This window comes from Homalodisca vitripennis, chromosome 6, assembly GCF_021130785.1.
Source record: "Homalodisca vitripennis isolate AUS2020 chromosome 6, UT_GWSS_2.1, whole genome shotgun sequence".
NCBI classification, from domain to species: Eukaryota; Metazoa; Arthropoda; class Insecta; order Hemiptera; family Cicadellidae; genus Homalodisca; species Homalodisca vitripennis.
In genome coordinates, this window is record NC_060212.1 from 116,124,443 (window position 1) to 116,142,616 (window position 18,174).

The window sequence follows — 18,174 nt, forward strand, 5'->3', positions numbered from 1 at the left end:
CACAATACTCAAGCTTCTTCAGAAGAGATTAATTGCTACGAAATGCGCATGCTGCGATAGGATGCTGCTTACTACTGCTGTGTATGAGCTCTCTCTGGTGTATGGTTATTGGAGTTAATTAGAATATGGAATTGGGATATGGAGGATAATGTTAATATCAATAATCTTACCATCATACTATGGTTGGTTAGACAGTGTATCACTTTGATTTCTAAAATCCTATCTAAGCAACAGAAATAAAATGTTTATAACAATGTTAACTAGTCTCTAGAAGTAAATGCCACGTATGGCTTCCCTCAGGGATCCACGTTAGGTTCTTTGTCACTCTTTGTTAATACGTACTCAACTGTTACACTGAAATAAGATACCACGCCCCCCCTTATTTCACGATAAAAATCAAAACGGGCCTGTAAGTTATCGGTGTTAAACTTAACTAACAATGTGCATGCAAATGTATATCATAGTTTATATAAATTATAATTTCAAGTAAAGTATTCACAATCTGCGACAAAGCAATGCGTGTATGAATATCCCTTTTGTCATATACAAAAGCTTTGTATTTAAAAGCTTTGTAACTTTGAACTAACAATACCACTTTAAAAATTGATACAAAAATACAAAGCTACTGTCTTGCAATTATGTGATTCATCATCCCATCTTTAAATTTTACCGATTTGTACTGTTGATTAACATTAACAACTGTTCACCAATTTAATATAATACCTTAAAAGTTGTCTGTCTGTAAATTCAATCTACAAGCCTGAAGCTAGATCTTTCCATGCGGATACATTATTCATCAAAAGGCATCCAGCAAAATGATAAGTATTATATTTCTATGAGTGTATGACACAAAGCTCAGGAGCTACGTAATTTAAAAATTTTATTTTCCTCACTCGCAAGTAAAACCTTTAAATGTTAAATTCATGCATATTTATTTACTTTTAAGTGATTGAATAACATTATGTTTTTTAATGTGTAATTGCAATAAATTGTTATAATTTGTCTAAAAATGTTCTTGAGTTGGAATAATTTTATGCTTGCTTAGTATTATTAATCACATTATTTTGGCCCTTGTTCTTGTTTTATGTTTGTCTATTAGACTATTTTCATTGTTTAGTAATTCTAATGTTCGTAATTATTTTAATATGATTATAACATTGTTCAGTGTTGTTAATTGTATTGCTACTTTTGTAGTTATCAATTTATTTCATACGTTTAAACTACATGCACTAAGAAGGAATTGATAAACATAAATAGAAAAGAGTGGGCCGCCTTGCAATAGTTATTATATAGGAATTAAATATGCACTATACACGTGTTAAACGTACGTTTATATTTTAATTGTAATCATCAATAAGTTTCAATCATTAATTCCTAATTTACAAATACTGATCAATTTAATATTGCAGTAAGTTAACTGTACAGTTAATGACGACTGAAATTGCATTCGTAAGTGAACTAAGGCAAATGAACACAGTGCGGCCAAAGAGGTGACACTGGAGTAGGCAGGCACTACGGTAGAGGAGTGGGGAAAGAATAACAACATATTCTTTGAATGGTTAGTTCGAGGAATTCGCTAGAATCTAACCCACGGCCCCGTACCCCTCGCTACACCACACGTGAGTTCCTCATAGTAGTAATTTAGTGCGGTATTGAGCTGCCCTGCACTGCTGGCTGCGAACGAAAAACATCCCTTGTGACTATCAAGTAACGAATCAAAATTACACATCCTCCGATCATCACTTAGGAATATTCGGTTCTGTCATATATATTTTTAGTCAAATCTCAAATACATGTGATATTTAATTGTAAGAAATTTACTGGAACTACTTAGTCATCCGATTACGGGAAGAATTACTTAATGTCAAAATAGCCGAGAATAAAGGCATTAAGAATTAAAATTCAAAAAGTATAAATTAGCAGTTATTCTCCCCGTATTTGGACGGTTATTATTCTTCCCTTATTTGTACGATAATGCTTTACATACGTAAAACGGCTAACAACAATTAATTTACGTTTCTGCTAAAACAATTGTCCATAAAATCGATTAAAGTAGACTTTTTGTAATCCGAGTGATAATCAGTAAACTCAATATTAAATTAACTATTTATGCCACGTAACTTCCATGGATTCTGTCTATTTTTTATAATACACATTTTTACAATATAACCTGGTTATATTTGGTATTGAGAAATTGTTCAATTATTTTATTAATATTAAACGACTACTCTGATTTGAATAAAGAAATAAGGTAAATTATATTATTTTATTAATCCAACTCTGGAAAATAGTTAATAAAAATTACAAAGCAATTACAATATATGGAACAGTGAAATACTATGGTAAAAAGACCACGGTGAAGTTAGCGTCACTTTATCGTCCGTTTGTATTCCGTGCAACAATGTTGCAGTCAACAATCAGAAGGCGCTAACAAACATTCAAAATCTAAAATAATAATATAAAACGAATTAGTAAAATACGATTTTTCACAAAATCTACACAGTTTTTCGTATTTATTATTTACCACAAAGAATTCCCGATAAATTTATAATAAATAAAAACACAAATATAATAACTAAAATGTAAAAATGTATCCTTAAAAGGGCGTTCTATACTTAAAACCACTCCTGAGACTAAACCAAACAAGTGCCCGCAATGAAACTTTGTGCACAGATGCTCTGTAAGCTGAAATTAAATATACCAACGTCAAAAAGATGGTGTTGGCCGTCAGAGGTCCTATCGTCTAAATTAAATGCACCGTTGGACGGGCGTTCTCGTACAAAAGCCACTCCTGAGACTAAACCAAACAAGTGCCCGCAATGAAACTTTGTACACAGGTGCCCCGTATGGTGTACTTTAATATACAAACGTCAAAAAGGTGGTGTCGGCCGTCAGAGATGCTATCGTCTAAATTAAATGCACCGTTGGACGGGCGTTCTCGTAAAAAAATCACTCCTGAGACTAAACCAAAGAAGTGTCCGCAATGAAAATTTGTACACAGGTGCCCTGTATGCTGAACTTTAATATACCAACGTCAAAAAGGTAATGTTGGCCGTCAGAGGTGCTATCGTCTAAATTAAATGCACCGTTGGACGGGCGTTCTCGTATAAAAGTCACTCCTGAGACTTAACCAAACAAGTGCCCGCAATGAAAATTTGTACACAGGTGCCCTGTATGCTGAACTTTAATATACCAACGTCAAAATGGTGGTGTCGGCCGTCAGAGGTCCTATCGTCTAAATTAAATGCACCGTTGGACGGGCGTTCTCGTATAAAAGTCACTCCTGAGACTAAACCAAACAAGTGCCCGCAATGAAAATTTGTACACAGGTGCCCTGTATGCTGAACTTTAATATACCAACGTCAAAAAGGTAATGTCGGCCGTCAGAGGTGCTATCGTCTAAATTAAATGCACCGTTGGACGGGCGTTCTCGTATAAAAGCCACTCCTGAGACTAAACCAAACAAGTGCCCGCAATGAAAATTTGTACACAGGTGCCCTGTATGCTGAACTTTAATATACCAACGTCAAAAAGGTGGTGTCGGCCGTCAGAGATGCTATCGTCTAAATTAAATGCACCGTTGGACGGGCGTTCTCGTATAAAAGTCACTCCTGAGACTTAACCAAACAAGTGCCCGCAATGAAAATTTGTACACAGGTGCCCTGTATGCTGAACTTTAATATACCAACGTCAAAAAGGTAATGTCGGCCGTCAGAGGTGCTATCGTCTAAATTAAATGCACCGTTGGACGGGCGTTCTCGTATAAAAGCCACTCCTGAGACTAAACCAAACAAGTGCCCGCAATGAAAATTTGTACACAGGTGCCCTGTATGCTGAACTTTAATATACCAACGTCAAAAAAGTGGTGTCGGCCGTCAGAGATGCTATCGTCTAAATTAAATGCACCGTTGGACGGGCGTTCTCGTATAAAAGTCACTCCTGAGACTTAACCAAACAAGTGCCCGCAATGAAAATTTGTACACAGGTGCCCTGTATGCTGAACTTTAATATACCAACGTCAAAAAGGTGGTGTCGTCCGTCAGAGGTGCTATCGTCTAAATTAAATGCACCGTTGGACGGGAGTTTTCGTATAAAAGCCACTCCTGAGACTAAACCAAACAAGTGCCCGCAATGAAACTTTGTACACAGGTGCTCTGTAAGCTGAACTTTAATATACCAACGTCAAAAAGGTGGTGTCGGCCGTCAGAGGTCCTATCGTCTAAATTAAATGCACCGTTGGACGGGCGTTCTCGTATAAAAGTCACTCCTGAGACTTAACCAAACAAGTGCCCGCAATGAAAATTTGTACACAGGTGCCCTGTATGCTGAACTTTAATATACCAACGTCAAAAAGGTAATGTCGGCCGTCAGAGGTGCTATCGTCTAAATTAAATGCACCGTTGGACGGGCGTTCTCGTATAAAAGTCACTCCTGAGACTTAACCAAACAAGTGCCCGCAATGAAAATTTGTACACAGGTGCCCTGTATGCTAAACTTTAATATACCAACGTCAAAAAGGTGGTGTCGTCCGTCTGAGGTGCTATCGTCTAAATTAAATGCACCGTTGGACGGGAGTTTTCGTATAAAAGTCACTCCTGAGACTAAACCAAACAAGTGCCCGCAATGAAAATTTGTACACAGGTGCCCTGTATGCTAAACTTTAATATACCAACGTCAAAAAGGTGGTGTCGGCCGTCAGAGATGCTATCGTCTAAATTAAATGCACCGTTGGACGGGCGTTCTCGTATAAAAGTCACTCCTGAGACTTAACCAAACAAGTGCCCGCAATGAAAATTTGTACACAGGTGCCCTGTATGCTAAACTTTAATATACCAACGTCAAAAAGGTGGTGTCGTCCGTCTGAGGTGCTATCGTCTAAATTAAATGCACCGTTGGACGGGAGTTTTCGTATAAAAGTCACTCCTGAGACTTAACCAAACAAGTGCCCGCAATGAAAATTTGTACACAGGTGCCCTGTATGCTGAACTTTAATATACCAACGTCAAAAAGGTAATGTCGGCCGTCAGAGGTGCTATCGTCTAAATTAAATGCACCGTTGGACGGGCGTTCTCGTATAAAAGCCACTCCTGAGACTAAACCAAACAAGTGCCCGCAATGAAAATTTGTACACAGGTGCCCTGTATGCTGAAATTTAATATACCAACGTCAAAAAGGTGGTGTCGGCCGTCAGAGATGCTATCGTCTAAATTAAATGCACCGTTGGACGGGCGTTCTCGTATAAAAGTCACTCCTGAGACTTAACCAAACAAGTGCTCGCAATGAAAATTTGTACACAGGTGCCCTGTATGCTAAACTGTAATATACCAACGTCAAAAAGGTGGTGTCGGCCGTCAGAGGTCCTATCGTCTAAATTAAATGCACCGTGGGACGGGCGTTCTCGTATAAAAGCCACCCCTGAGACTAAACCAAACAAGTGCCCGTAATGAAACTTTGTACACAGGTGCTCTGTAAGCTGAACTTTAATATACCAACGTTAAAAAGGTGGTGTCGGCCGTCAGAGGTCCTATCGTCTAAATAAAATTCACCGTTGGACGGGCGTTCTCGTATAAAAGTCACTCCTGAGACTTAACCAAAGAAGTGCCCGCAATTAAAATTTGTACACAGGTGCCCTGTATGCTTAACTTTAATATACCAACGTCAAAAAGGTGGTGTCGGCCGTCAGAGATGCTATCGTCTAAATTAAATGCACCGTTGGACGGGCGTTCTCGTATAAAAGTCACTCCTGAGACTTAACCAAACAAGTGCCCGCAATGAAAATTTGTACACAGGTGCCCTGTATGCTGAACTTTAATATACCAACGTCAAAAAGGTGGTGTCGTCCGTCAGAGGTGCTATCGTCTAAATTAAATGCACCGTTGGACGGGCGTTCTCGTATAAAAGTCACTCCTGAGACTAAACCAAACAAGTGCCCGCAATGAAAATTTGTACACAGGTGCCCTGTATGCTAAACTTTAATATACCAACGTCAAAAAGGTGGTGTTGGCCGTCAGAGATGCTATCGTCTAAATTAAATGCACCGTTGGACGGGCGTTCTCGTATAAAAGTCACTCCTGAGACTAAACCAAAGAAGTGTCCGCAATGAAAATTTGTACACAGGTGCCCTGTATGCTGAACTTTAATATACCAACGTCAAAAAGGTAATGTCGGCCGTCAGAGGTGCTATCGTCTAAATTAAATGCACCGTTGGACGGGCGTTCTCGTATAAAAGTCACTCCTGAGACTTAACCAAACAAGTGCCCGCAATGACAATTTGTACACAGGTGCCCTGTATGCTGAACTTTAATATACCAACGTCAAAAAGGTGGTGTCGGCCGTCAGAGGTCCTATCGTCTAAATTAAATGCACCGTTGGACGGGCGTTCTCGTATTGAAAGTAAATAAAAATAAATCAAGTGTGTTTTGTTACTAAATGGATTATTTATCTCAGTAAGTGCTGATTATATTCAACTGCAGTGCTACAAGCTTTTTAGGAGTTTTACAAGCATGTATTGAAAGTAAATCAAAATAAATCAAGAGTGTTTTGTTACTAAATGGATTATTTATCCCAGTAAGTGCTGATTATATTCAACTGCAGTGCTACAAGCTTTTTAGGAGTTTTACAAGCATGTATTGAAAGTAAATAAAAATAAATCAAATGTGTTTTGTTACTAAATGGATTATTTATCCCAGTTAGTGCTGATTATATTCAACTGCAGTGCTACAAGCTTTTTAGGAGTTTTACAAGCATGTATTGAAAGTAAATCAAAATAAATCAAGTGTGTTTTGTTACTAAATGGATTATTTATCCCAGTTAGTGCTGATTATATTCAACTGCAGTGCTACAAGCTTTTTAGGAGTTTTACAAGCATGTATTGAAAGTAAATAAAAATTAATATATTATATATTATTATACACTTTATTATAAGTAAAGTGCAATATAATATACATATTTTTTAGCAAATGCTACAGAATAAGGAAATAATAATTACAATTACTAATTGTTGCCTGTTGAAAAGTTAACGGTTTTAATTTTTTGTTAATATCTTTTACATTTAGTATAGCCTTTACTAAACTCACTCAAATAAAATTACAGAATAAAGACAAATTTATTACAGATAAAAAAATATATACAACTTGGTCATTAGTTTTTAGCAAAAAACAGGATCAAAAAAATTATGGTTGCCTGTAAAGTCGGTTTTACGGGCGAAGATTTTACGTGACAACGTCTTTTTCTCGGTCGAATATTTATTGATATGAATATTATTAAATTGCACAATAGGAACAAGGAATTGAATGAAAATAAGAATTGCACAAATTTTAACTATAGAAATATATTTTGTTTACTAAAACATTGTAGGCCTACATAATTTGAAATTAATTAAAATTTGTTATTGTAAATGGTAAAGTTGAATAAAACATTTACTAAAATTGGAATTTGAAATTCTTGCTAAACACAGTTAAATTCTAACTCCGCGCGTGGTGATTGGTCGGTTTAGTTCGTTTGTTTGGTCGCACTGTTATGACAGGTTAGAGGTTATAATTTGTTATTTTAAATGTTTGACTAGCAATACGCGCTGTTTCTTCTCAATCGACTGAATTACGATTGATTGCAGAGTGATTTAAACTAATAATTTACTTAACACTATCAACATTTGTCAATAGTATGACATAACCTATAAACTCAGTTTCTCAACTTTTGTGTCAATCTAACAATTAATCAATCAATCATAGTTTACGATAATGAAATATCAGTGTACAATTATTTACCTTTATTGTTGTAGTTGTTGTAAATGACGAATCTAAGCACTCCACATTTTCACGAATAAACATAGTTATCTGCTTTATCCCGTGCGGCGGACCCACTGGACGGGCATCGTAACGTTACCGGGCGTTACACTTTTTCATGAGTGACTCCGAGCCGCAACCTAATTTAAGACGTTGTCACGTCAAAAAGTGTGTTGTTTGCTTTTCCTAAAACTCTGGCATATTTGAACAATTATTTTAACAGATGAGTTTTATAGCAACCAAAAAGAATCGTTGGTATATTTAGGTATATTTTCATGATTTAAAAAGCTAAAAATCTTTAACACCAAAAAAATAACTTGCGTAAAGAGTGACTCCCATAAGAAACATTGATTCCAGCTGACGATATGCATATATAAAATTATCTGTAGTCTAGCCACACTCTAGTTAAGATGGTATTAAAATTCAAAATAATCTTTATTTATAGATTGTACATCAATACAAAGAATGATATCATATGTCAAATGCTAATCTAAAAGAACTAAATATACTACACATTTAATAAGATAGCATTTAATTTTGTCAGAAAATTATTTGCATTGGAACAAGGTGAACGGTAGATACCAGCGAGTACAAACTGGAAAGAGTCCAATTTACATTCAGCCAGACAACATTCAAATTCTTTTTCAGTATTAAGACTATTAATTGAAAGTGTATTTAATCCTTCAACCGTTACATTGTACTTTGATAATATGATAACTCCACTACTACTATAATCCTTTTGTGAAAAAAATTATCTTAAATAGTATCTAGAAATATTGAGCCGTTCTAATTCAATACTTGTCATTTTGTGTTCTCAAAGGACAACTATATCAGGGTTAATTTCTTGGAGTGTCACTTCTAATGCTTCAATTCTAGTTGGTAAATTCTGGATATTTTGATGGAATATTTTCAAAAAAGAACTTTTTTCAACTTTGGCTTGCTCTTTGGCTTATGCTGTATGTTGTGATACTGGTTCCCCTTGGTTTGTTGGTTATTTGCATGTTGTATTTTTATGTAATTTTATATGTGTTTGTAAATGTTATTAGTCATATCCTTCTATATATCTCTCTACTGTGTATAATTGAGTGTAGAGTGTGTAGTTTCTTTAAAATGTGACACCCTGAAAGAAAGTTTTTAAACTAGCTGTGACTTTTGAGTTTTGGATACAATTAAAGTTGAATAGCATACTGGTGAATTGTCATTTTATAGCTTCCTAATGAAGTATTCTTGATCCTCCAATATTTGGTGGATAACTATAGAACTTATTTTATGAAAGTACATATACTATGAAATTAATCATAATGTTTACAGGCTATACAATTCTGTCTACTGGAGACATTGTCAATACTAAATGTAACTTTTAAACTGTTTTCTGTGTAGGCACCCAGTTTGGTACCGTGGTCACGCTGTTCGTAGCCGGGTATCTGACTGCAGGTCCATGGGGTTGGCCCAGTATCTTTTACAGCACTGGACTGTGTGGTGTGTTGTGGGCAGTGGCCTGGCTATTTTTAGGTGCCAATTCCCCGGACACCCATCCTTCCATCAGTGACAGCGAGCGGGAATACATCAAGGCAGCCTTTGTTAGCAGCTCAGATCAAAGCAGTGTAAGTAATTCAAATATATTTTTTCTGTCTACTTAAAGCTCAATATGTACATAAAGTATCGCCAAATTATTCTCTACACTATTACCCTGTTGTCAGTTTGGGAAATCCAAAACTGAAGAACATGTGCATCAGTGACAAATTTGGTCGCCCAGATTTGTTTTTGCTATACCCAGTATAGATTCTACTGGCAGGCAAGCTAGGAGTGTACCCTACTGGGGTATCACGTTGGGTTTAGTAAAAGACAAAGCTACATGCAGACCAAAAGTCCAAGAGGTTACATAGCCCAAGGTCCTTCTCATGAAAGGCTGAATGGAACACCACACATGTTATGTCAAGGCAACAAAAGGGCTCAAGACAATATTTATTTTGCAAGGAGAATGGAGTAACAAAAGGAACCATCTACAAGTACTGGACAGTGACTCCACCGTCCCAAACTAGTGATTGCTTTGAGGCTAACAACACCCAGCTCAATTTCTAGAATTTGCTTTTCTAGAAATGATGCTGTACCATTCACATTGCTATTATTAACTGTAACATGTATGGGGGCTATTTGGAAAGTATCCTATGTTCGATGATTACTCCTTATCTACAACCGCTATTGTTGTCAGATTCAGCATTTACTATCTTTATATACTTCTACTTGCTCTGAGAATAGCTTCCATTCATACCTTTAATAAATTGGTTGTTAGTCAGTGTTCAGTCTGCAGTTTCTCTAGCCTTCATCAGATTTAAAAAAACAAGATGGAACTTGAAGATTAGCATCGTTTTGGTTCAAACCCAGGAGGATGTGTGCATAGACCAGTCAAATGATCTAGCAAGCCTTTCAGGGGAAAGGCATGACTCCAACTTCCATAAATTACTGGATCATCCATTTAAAAAATGCCCATGTTTTGGTTGAAAGTGATCTACCAGCTACGTTCTGGTCAACCTTCCTTAACGCTAACCCACAAAATAATCAAACGTGTGAGGTTTGTGATAAAACCGGACAATCGCTTAGCAGTGCATGATATGGAGGAAGATTGGGATGTATGAGATCCTGAATTCTGTCTGAGGAATTACGTTTGAAATGAGTGAATGTAAATTTCATCCCAAAATTGCTCATAAAAAAAGGAAATTGCACAAGACATGTATGAAACCATAACAAATGACTCTGACATCTAACTGTTCCTGAAATTGAAGGCAGAACTTGTAAAATCCCGAGGGTAGATTTTACAACTTATTTTTCAAAGTGAAAGGTTCGTTTGAAGAAGTGCATTATGTCTAATGGAAATTACTTTGAGGAAGACTAAAGTTTGGTTGTGATTGGTAAGCTAGTTTTCTGAAATATCAGACTTGTCAACTTGTGTCCCCCATTTTCCCACACGGTAACTTGCTAATATTGTGTTTTTCATTTATCATGATAAGCTTATAGATTTTTTCCTTTATAAACACTACGTACACCACATTCTCATCTAATTTAATGGCATAACTCATCCTAACCCAAGCTGGCTTAGCTATTGTTATCAATAAAATTTAGGTTAGGTAGTGTCTATAAAATTCAAAAGTGGTAGTCTATACATATAACAGAAAATATCCATGCTTTTTACAAGCACTAGACTTACTAATTTTGTACATGTGTGCCACAGGAAATAACAACAAAGGCTGCTTGGCGTTTCTTACAAAACTTTTGCAATTTATTTGCACAGTATAGCTAATGATCTCTAATATAGAACAATTTATTGAACAAATTTAAATCAAAGCTTTTTTCCTGGCTTTCAGCTTTGCAAACTTGTTTATAATGTCAGAAAAGTCTGTACCGAAAGTTAAGTTGTTTTCACAACACAACAATATTAGAGAATTTAGTTTCTCTTGTAAAATAGTTTTTCTCTTCACATTCTTGACACAGGGTTAACAGAAAACCCTCTTTCTGCAGTCCAGTTAGTGATGGGTAAAAATCCTGAAGGACACTTCAAGATTGGAAAATCTAGTTTACAGATAATTTTTTGAAATACAATCATATAACATCATCAATATGATAAAAAAAAGCTGTTTGAACGTTTAATATATGTATATCAGTCCCTTGGACGCAACCCTCATATTATAAATAACTTATACTAAATAGTAAATTAGTTTAATTAAATTAACCGATTTTAGTTTTTTCTATCTGAAACTGTTTTAAATTTAGCATGCGACGCTAGATTCTTTGATAACCTTATATTATAATGTAAACAAAAATTCTGTATAAGTTCATAATAATAAATATATTAAATATAATAATAATTATGTATTCAAATGATTGAAAGGCCAAAAATTTTTAAAACTTCTGTAAAAAATATTTAGAATCTGTTTATTTTGTAGAAGTTGTAAATATTGTTGATTTTTTGTGAGTGGGTAATGTAATGATGTGGACATCACTCAATCTTTTTGTCATTAAATCAAAGACAAAAATTGTTATCTTTCACAAATAAATTAATCACTTCAAATTTCCAAGGACTCAACCTTTAAAAAAACCCATCGTGACAATATTAATTAATGATTGAAGTCGACTGTTTTAAGAGTTGTTTATTTTCTTGAAGATGTGTTTTACAATTTACACAGTTTTACCATACATGAACTCATTTGTTTAAAAAAACATTTGTAAATTTGTCACTTTTTCAAACACTGATCACTAAATACTGTTCATTTAATACGTAATTTAAGTAAACTAGTAATCATTATTAATGGATAGGAGAATCATCAGGCTTACCTTGAAAACTTTCTTCTCGGGTTCACTGATTTGAAAGGAACATATGGATCTAACTATTGATACTATATTTGAGTAGTATGTTATAGTACTATACCTTGTACGAATAATATTATAAACAATACTTTACCTAATACAGATATATAGTACTAAATTGTAGCATCAACAGTGTCCAGAAAAAGTAAATTGGCTACCCTACTACCTACCTTGATTCTGAAACTTAAACTGAACTGGTTGAGATAGATTGCTGTGCAATGAAACATTTCTAAATATGTCTTTATGTGTTTCTTCCAAATCAGTGGCCCCAGAAGGATATTTTTAAGGTAAGTCTGATGATTCTCTTATCCATTACTAATATTCATTGGTTTTCAACCCTAATAATTCAGTCCTAGACTAATAATAATTAAGTGAAGTTTCGACTTTATAAGCATATTATGTTCACCCATTATCTGATCAGACCATATTCCATTGATGAAAAAATATATTTCTTACCAACCTAAGTTTCATATATAAAAAAAAATGTAAAATATGAGGATTTATCCAATAATAAGCAGAATAGCACTGTTGGGGGTTGCAGTCTTCTGTCAGACATGTATAGCACAAGCTCATAATTTTTGTTGACGAATACATATTTTTAAAATATTCTGGTTCTTTTGGGTGCCCTCTTGCAATATTTAGTATCCTAGTCTGAGGAAAATAGATGACAAAGAAGTATTTTATGTTATTTAATAGTTTTTAGTACGAGACATAACAATGCAAGCCTGGGTTGTGGCGTGGTGTTGCCAGCTTTAACGGAAGAATAACTAGTGATCAGATAATTGATTGAATTCAACAGGCGAGTGTTACTGCTCATCGTTACTGCTCATCTATCTTCGAGAAACCTTTACTGTAATTATTTACACTATGACACAGATTGTGAGTAAGAAATAATAATAAAATTAATGCGAAATAATTGAATGCTGAAGAGCAAAACAGATAAACACAACCGGAATGAAGCAAGACATCGTCGTGTCGCCTCATACTGAGAATCAGCTGATGTAACAATGTGGTAACGCTGCAGGTTACATGGGAAGTGAAGAGTGGTAACTGCACATACAGCCAGGCTTGCAATAATGTGCCTCGTACTACATTAAGATCTGATACAATAGAAGGCATTACCATTGTGTAAGAATGAATGTAATAGCCTAGTTTTAATTAAAGACTAGATTATTAGACGTAAGTGCAATATCTTTGTACCTGATTGACTGAAAAATACCTGGATTAGCCATTACAATTAGAAAGAATAAAAGTAAAATTAATCATTCAAAATAGTTTCACTACCGTTTCTTCTGTAATATCAAAACACTCAAAACTAAATCTAAAAATTGAAATATTTTTGTACGATATCTAGACGTTTGTAAGTAGTTAACTTTATGCACATATTTGTACGAGTATTCAATTAACTCAGAGAAGGTTTGATTGTTTTTAGCAAAATTATGAAAAGATTTATCCAAAATGTTATAAATTTAAAACATTTTACCAAATACCATGATAGTTTGTGCACATGTAATATAATTGGTGGTTAGTAACAGTTTGTATATTTTTTTATTTCAAAAGCATATATCCCATTGGGATCTTTAATTTTTATGAAGTAATTAAGTTCATAGGGGCCAAAACACTTTTAAAGAGCTAATTTTAAGATTGCATCTCAGTTTTGTATAGTTTTTTGGAAATCTTGTCAAATTTCATGTAAATAAGTCGAACCATCTCTGAGTTAATTATGTAAAAGTGTAACTCTTGAGGCATATCCTATTACTCAAATAAAGTTATGTTGTATTAAAAATCATATTTGAGTGTTAAGAGATTGCACAATAAACTAAAAAATTAACACATTTTATAACTAAACCAGGAAATGTTTCATAATTTATATAGATTTTACCATTGTTAAAAATTTACAAATTTTATATAATGTTGTTCCATGCACAGTATTACCATAATTTTACTATAAGTTTGTTATTGAAATGTACATTTATAATAAATATTTTAAACACAATATGCTTATCACAATGTTTATTCCGTGTCTTAGTTTACACATTAGAAAATATATCTATCCATAGTCCCATAATTTATAACTGAACCTCACATTAAGTAAAATAATACAGATTTTGACGGATATCTTTAGAAATGTAGTTTTAATATCCATTAGTTTTGAATCTTAAAAAATTTGTTGGTAAAGTATCACACTCACATGGCTTTGTACACAAAACACGTAGAAGCATTAATTAATTGTTCTCTTTCGCCTCATTCGGAAAACGTAGATAGGTTTTGCGACAGCTTAAACATTAGTAATTTATTTTCATAGGATTTACAAGTACTCAATATCTTGAAAACTGTTTGAAGATACTAAAAAATGTTTATGACAAAAAGTTTAGGAAATGTTATAAGCATACAGAACAGTTTTTGTTTTTTCCTCTAGGTTCATAAATAATGGAGATGTGAATTCTTAAAAGGTAAAACGGCTATTTTAATGGAAAGGCATGGAGTACCAATCTGGTCAAGAAACTTAAATCAATGTATTTAAAAGGTCAATATTTGTACCGAGTTTGAACTTGTTTCAACATTCCTACCACCAGTTCTTTGTGGTAGAAAAGTTCTTATGGGATTTACGTTTAATCAGTATATCGAAAACCATTTGAGATACAAAAAGCCTGACTTATTACCATATTTTTAGTAAACTTTATAAATATTCCAGAACACTTTTTGTTTTTTCTCCAAGTTCTTAAATAACGAAGTTGTGAATTTTTAGTTTAAAGGCAGCCATGTATTGAAACGAAATGGTGACAAAGTAGTTAGTGATTGTACCACGTACAATTTTGAACGGGGTGGATTTGGGCTCTAGAGATCATTTTCAATGAAGTTATGTAGAAATATTTGGTAAGTGCTACCGTGAGGGTGATTACAATAGGCTGATTTTGTAAAGAAAATCTCACCTTAAAAATTTACACATTACAACTCTTTATTCCAAATTTAGACAACTGAAAGCCTAGACATGCCAGACAATGAGAACCTGTGTGTATACCACAAGCACACTCGCAGCACACACCAAAGTTTGTTACTTGTTCAAAATTCAAATCCCACAATTGCTATTATTCTATTTTTAGTTATTTATTATTTATGATTTATTAGTACATATAACTATATGTATGTATCCTTCGTACTTGGGTGAAGATTGGCAAAATATGTTTTTGGAATGGGACAACATTTTGTGAAAAAAACATGTTTTTTTAACTATAAAACTTATTGTGTAATAGTAAGTTTGCACCAACTAATATTTTTACCATTAAAAAGTCATGCTGATGTATCTGCCTCTGGTTCTTACTTGACGATAATATTAGCAAATATCCATCTGTTATCATTAGTAAATTCTTTGTGAATAATACTTTTATGTTACCTACTCAATGGATAAGAATAAAAGCAATTAATTTGAGTGAAAACTATTGCTTTTAATAAGATAATATGAGCTAATAAACACACAAGGTGTACAAGAAATCATTATGAATATACCATAACAAACAATATATCATACTCAAAGTTCATTGTTTGAGAAAGTTTTGATATACCCTCCTTTGACAGCTGGGACCACCAAGTGACTGCAGTATTACCAATTGAAAACACATTTATCTTACAAATAGTCTTTAAAGTAAGGCTTTGGTAGTTTTTGTGAACATTTTTGTAAATTATTTCCAATAAATGCAGTTTCAAATGGAAAATATACTAGTATAGTTTGTGGATGATACGTGTAACATATGTGAAAAATCTAATCTTCAACGTATGTATCAGCAAATTGTCTGCTTCAAGGAAAGTCATTAGCGGATGTGCTTGTATCCATCCGTGAAGGATAAATACAAGCAATAATTTAATGCGGGTTCTAAGTAGGCAAAGGAAGCACTTAACAATTTCCATACATTCTGTTTAAGATCCTCAATTAATTATGTTGAAGTTTCCAACGTTTATTATAGTTATGTTCATCTAGGACAACAAGATGAGAATATCTCTCATAACATTTAGTCGTAAAAGACTCTTTGCTCTCCTTCTGGATATTCAGGATGGGTAAGGAGATTTGTTGAGATCTCATGATGAGGGATAACGAGCACTTTCTCAATCTTAACACCTTGGAGGAAGAGGAGGTTAGTTCTGTTCCAGCCTCTCCCATTCAAAGTGAGTAGGTGAACCAACATTAAGGGAGTCCATCCGTTCCAACAGTCATCCTCTGCAATGGACCAGACCTATTGATGACTTCCAACCCCCCTCCCCCCATAAATCTTGTCATTCACAGTTCGCGAATTGCCACTCCTGGACATCTATTGGGTAGCCTAGATTTAAGTGATACTGGTTATTGTTGTACCCAGCTAGCCAATGCTAAATAGCTGGTAGTGCCAATTGCCAATAGTGTAGGTCCTGGCAGATATAAGCCATCCAGAAGTGAGCTCTCCTGGAAACCTTTTTTATTGTGCTATGAGTAACAAAGAGCAGAGGATATGAAGAGTTCAACAAATTTTGACACGCCTAGCTATGGTTTACTTTTTGTATAAATCAAACTATTAGTCTAGAAGTTGAAAGCTAATTTGCACTATGTAGAACATTCAGCCGATTGTTTGTGAAATTGGCAGAGGATTTTCCGCTAAAGTTGTCATCTATTATAGTTTTCATGGAGGTTGAAATGGAAGAATGTCAAAAGTCTTAAAGTATATCGAAATGATAATATTTTACTCTGTTCATATTTTGTTTTAGCTTGACTTACTTAAATCTAATAATTATCAGACATGCAATAAAGTTATGTCATCAGCCAACTTCCACGAAAACTGATGACTCATTTCTTTCTTAGGGAAAAATCTTCTGTCGATTTCACAAAACACTCGGCTGTAAGCCAATATAATAAAAGTTAGCCCTCAGCTCCTAGACTAATAGTTTGAATTAATTGTTCCAAAAGCAAAAATTAGCACTATTGGCTCGCAGAGTACACCAATAACCGATGTGTTACTAAAGAGTTGTCAGAAAATGCTGAATTTTAGTCGGTCTCCGTATTTTTGGCTGATTCTGATTTAACTTTTCTTTATATCTCTGTTTTAATTGTCTTAAACTAAAACCAATTGACTCAGGAAAAAACTGTTCGATATCCTATTTCTATTCCCATCAGAATTAGCGTGACAATGTCTAAGAGAAAATTCCTCTATCTATCAATTTTATGAAAAGCTACATTGTGTGCTAATGCAATGCAATTTGGCTCTTGGCTCATGGACTACAGTATCTTCTTCTGTAAGGTACAATATTTTGAAGAACTAATTCCAAGCAAATCTTTAGTTCATTTTTATCCATAGTTCACTAAAGATATTTCATATATATTTAAAAAACAATCAAAGAACACTGAACACAAATTTACACACTTACCATAAACATGCACTATGTACGTAAGTTTAAATTTCGTTCCTCAAACACTTATATTACAAACATCTTACTATATATGTATACGTACAAAATTTTACAATTTTGTTTAAAAAAAACTAACATAACGCATTGAAGGCATCATATGAGGGTGTATGACATGTGCTCGGAATTGACTTGTAAAGAATTATAACTTTATTTAACTAAACCAAAGGATATATATTATTTTTTTAATATTCTCCCACCCTTAAAATAATTTTATTTCTATATAATTGGAAGCTTTTTTTTTATTCCATCGTAAAGATTTAGTTTCGTCACAAGAAAAAATGTAATTCAAAAAGGCATCATTTTGTTGAAATGGTTTGAAGAGCCGCTTCAAAAACATCCAATTGATGTCACTTGTCATCCTGCGATAACAGATGTGGAGCTCACCAAGAAGACACATTGTGATATCCCAAGTATTCTATCACGATCTCTTGGACACTACTGTAACTGATTCTGAGTTCTTCAACATTTTAAAAACAAGTTATGCGCTGATCTTCCTCAATGAGATTTTGGACTTCCTCAATGTTGATCTCGGTTTCACTCGTCCTTGGGCGACAATTGTGGCACTCATTCTCAACCCTTTCACATCCCTCAAAAA